The sequence below is a fragment of the Oncorhynchus masou genome, chromosome 22, assembly GCF_036934945.1.
Source record: "Oncorhynchus masou masou isolate Uvic2021 chromosome 22, UVic_Omas_1.1, whole genome shotgun sequence".
NCBI classification, from domain to species: domain Eukaryota; kingdom Metazoa; phylum Chordata; class Actinopteri; order Salmoniformes; family Salmonidae; genus Oncorhynchus; species Oncorhynchus masou.
The window spans coordinates 29,701,186-29,705,857 of NC_088233.1; positions in this window are offsets into that span (position 1 = coordinate 29,701,186).

The window sequence follows — 4,672 nt, forward strand, 5'->3', positions numbered from 1 at the left end:
TAATTATATAACATTTGACATATAGGCCTATGGTTGTTTTCTATGCATTGGTATAATTATGTACTTTGTCACATATGCGTTATTTGGCTTGAGGACCAGCAGTGGAGTGTTATTTTCCTTGGGGTTTGAACTTACAGCTGTGGTATCTCTCAAACTTCGGGTGAACTGTCTTAGCATACTGCAACACAAATTTGGAAAAGTAGTAGGGAAATATATTTGACAAGACCGCCATCTTCTTTTACAATTTTTTACAGTGAAGTTACATATATAAAAGTATATTCCTCTTTTTCTTCACCTTTATTTAACCAGGTAGGCTAGTTGAGAACAAGTTCTCATTTGCAACAGCGACCTGGCCAAGATAAAGCATAGCAGTGTGAACAGACAACACAGAGTTACACATGGGGTAAACAATTAACAAGTCAATAACACAGTAGAAAAAAAGGGGAGTCTATATACATTGGGTGCAAAAGGCATGAGGAGGTAGGCGAATAATTACAATTTTGAAGATTAGCACTGGAGTGATAAATGATCAGATGGTCATGTACAGGTGTGTGAAACAGTAAGCAAAAAGTTTGCATTTTTTCATATATGCAAAAACGTGCCTTTAGAATTTTGTGTAACATCAGTAGCCTAGTCAAGGAAGCGTCATGTAATGTATATTTGCACACTGCACCTATGACTGAGACATGGGTAAACACATAAAAGTTGAAGATGGAGGTTTTAGAATCTCCCTCTGGTGGCCAAGTTGACCTGTTTGACAAATGTAATTGGATGGTGGATCTATCGTGTAAGGTATCTGATAGGTTGATTTGTTATTCTGTTACCGAATATAATCATGTGCTCAGCTGGTTGGCCTCGCATAGTGCCAGGTTACTTATTGTGCCAGGTTGGCCTATGAGAAAAGATAGCAGCTAGCTATTTTTAACCACAAGTATAAACCTCAGGTCTAATCAAAAGTTTGCGAGTATGGCCCCCACACATCTGCTGGGACACTGGTGGCCATGTGTGTGTGTCTTGTGCATGTCAGCAGTAGCATGCAGAACTCACACAACAGAAAATGTCAATTCTGTGTATTTTCTGCTGGCTGTGACATCTTTAATGCTACATCAATGGATTCCGCATTTAATCTCCTCTCCCTCTCTGCCCCTTCCAGCTCCATCCCTTGCGTTTCAGTGTCTATTAGGCATGCCCCTGTTTAAGTGTGTTTGGATGCATAGTGGCTTATGTGGGGAATGATGTGGGTGCAGGGTTATAAGAGCAGCCAACACTAAAGACAACGTCAGTCAGGGAGAACCCTGCTCTAGCACAGCATCACTGCTGTGACATACACACAGCCCTGCATCTGCGGTTTGGACTATAAAATATGGAAAGAAGAGATTCCAAGGGAAGATAAGACTCTCACGAACACGTTGGTGTTCTCCGTTTTGCTCTACGATCCCCACAAGCGTCTTGGGACTCGACAGAAGTCGGTACAGCCAAACTGCCAGCTTCTGTCTGTAGCATCTGAACAGTTTAGGAAACACACTAATGACCCCTCTGTGGACTCTCATGAACACGAACACTACTGGTCAAAAGTTTTAGAACACCTACTCAATCAAGGGTTTATCTTTATATTTTTACTATTTTCTACATTGTAGAATAGTAGTGAAGACATAAAAACTATGAAATAACACATGGAATCATGTAGTAACCAAAAAAGTGTTAAACAAATCAAAATATATTTTATAGTTGAGATTATTCAAGTAGCCACCCTTTGCCTTGATGACAGCTTTGCACACTCTTGGCATTCTCTCAACCAGCTTCACCTGGAATGCTTTTCCAACTGTTTTAAGGAGTTCCCACATATGCTGAGCACTTGTTGGCTGCTTTTGTTTCACTCTGCATTGTGACTCATCCCAAACCGTCTCAATTTGGTTGAGGTCGGGGAGATTGTGGGACCAAGAGACTGAAAAACAGCTTCTTTCTCAAGGCCATTAGACTGTTAAATAGCCATCAGAGAGGCTGCTGCCTACATACATAGACTTTAAATTATTGGCCACTTTAATAAATGGAACACCAGTCACTTTTATGATGTCACTCTAATAATGTTTACATATCTTGCAATACTCATTTCATGCAGTATGTATATACTGTACTGTATTCTATACTATCTACTGTATCTTAGTCTATGACGCTCTGACATTTCTCATCCATGTATTTATATATTCTTTAATTCCATTCCTTTACTTAGATTTGTGTGTATTAGGTATTTGTTGTGAAATTGTTAGACATTACTTAAATGTTAAATATTGCTGCACTGTCGGAACTAGAAGCACAAGCATTTCTCTACACCTGCAATAACATCTGCTAAACACGTGTAATTGACCAATAACATTTGATTTGATTTGTGGAGGCCAGGTCATCTGATGCAGCACTCCATCACTCTTCTTCTTGGTCAAATAGCCCTTACACAGCCTGGAGGTGTGTTGGGTCATTGTCCTGTTGAAAAACAAATTAAGCGCCAAGCGCAAACGAGATGGGATGGCATATCGCTGCAGAATGCTGTGGTAGCCATGCTGGTTAGGTGTGACATGAATTCTAAATAAATCACAGACAGTGTCACCAGCAAAGCACCCCCACACCATCACACCTCCTCCTCCATACTTTAAGGTGGGAAATACTCATGTGGAGATCACCCACACCACGTCTCACAAAGACAAGGTGGTTCGAACCAAAATTCTCCAATTTGGACTCCAGACCAAAGGACAGATTTCCACCGGTCTAATCTCCATTGCTTGTGTTTCTTGGCCCAAGCAAGTTGATTCTTCTTATTGGTGTCCTTTAGTAGTGGTTTCTTTTTGCAGCAATTCGACCATGAAGGCCTGATTCACACAGTTTCCTCTGAACAGTTGATGTTGAGATGTGTCTGTTACTTGAACTCTGTGAAGCATTTATTTTGTCTGCAATTTCTGGTCTTCTTTTCCTGTGGCGGTGCTCATGAAAACCACTTTCATCATAGCGCTTGATGGTTTTTGCGACTGCACTTTTCCATATTGACTGACCTTCATTGTCTTAAAGTGATGATGGAGTGTCGTATCTCTTTGCTTATATGAGCTTTTCTTGCCATATTATGGACTTGGTCTTTTACCAAATAGTGTTATCTTCTGTATATCCCTACCTTGTCACAACACAACTGATTGGCTCAAACACATTGAGGACAGAAATTCCACAAATTAACTTTTAAGAAGGCACATCTGTTAATTGAAATTCAATCTAGGTGACTACCTCATGAAGCTGGTTGTGAGGGTGCCAAATGTGCAAAGCTGTCATCAAGACAAAGGGTGGCTACTTGAAGAATCTCAAATATAAAATGTTTTGGTTACTACATATCTGTTATTTCATAGTTTTGATGTCTTCACTATTATTCTACAATGTGAAAATAGTATCAATGAAGAAAAACTCTTGAATGAGAAGGCATTCTAAAAAATTTGACCGGTAGTGTACATGTCGGTTGTTTTGTTCTAGGACACCCACAGGCTTCACAACACTCGTCTGAAGGTCCTCCGTGATCAGCTGAATAAATGAATGGAACTATATATGGAGACTGTTTAGTTCCAAAAATAAGGGGTTACATCTCTCAGATATAGGACAGACACTTCATGACAAACTTCCTTTTGGGGGGGGACTATCTCTTGTTCCATATAGTGAATATGTATTCAATGTGTTTGTATGGACTAATAGCAGTAGGGCCATATAGACGTGTTTTTTTACTTCAAGGGGTCTTAAAATTCTAAATGAAATAGCAAAATGATCCCCCTCTTCCAGTTTAGCAAGGGATTAGACTCTTATGGTTGAAATCTTATTCTTCCTAAACATATTGCCTGTACGCTATCACCACCTAGTGGACACTGCAGCCGAGTTCCATAATGGAATTTTATTAGGATCTCCATTAGCTGATGCGAAAGCAGCAGCTATTCTTCTTGGGGTCCACACAAAACATAAAACATGATTCCACAGATAATTGTTGGTCTTGGAATAAGCTAGACAGGTAACACCTCTCACAACGCTTCAGTCTAACTAGCTTGGAAAAAATACTATCATTTAGGATTCAACTGAGGAGGGTTTGACCAGCGTCTGCAGCTCGTCTGCCATGGAGGTATAACATGAAAGATGTAAATTCCAGACTGGTAGTAGTCTATTGATGAGATACACTTCAGAGCAGCTTCCTAACCAACTACAAACTTGCCTACTCAGCAAACAAATTGCTTCTGCCAGGCCGCTTGTACAGTACAAAGTCAAAGTGAATATCCACAACAAATCCTCGCTCTGCAATAACAATTTTAAACAGTACATTTAGACACAAATGCTAATGCTGCACGTAGTGCCTAACTTTTAATCGTCTTGTCCTATGTATGTTAGCATTGGTGCTTTTAATGAGCTTGATATGTGAGCCACGTGTCAAAGACAATTTCCTTCTGTTCATTTTATGGACGCTTTCTGAAGCAAATGTAATAAATTACACCTGTAGAAGCCTAGGCCCTACTGTTATAACACCTTGTTACAAATTCTCCCAGAAAGGTTGAAATGGAAATGAGGTCTAATGATTACACTCCCAACCACCTAATGCCTTTTAAATACCAAACTCATTGTATGTGGCCATTGTGCCATTGAGAAAGGAACACGTTGTAGTCTA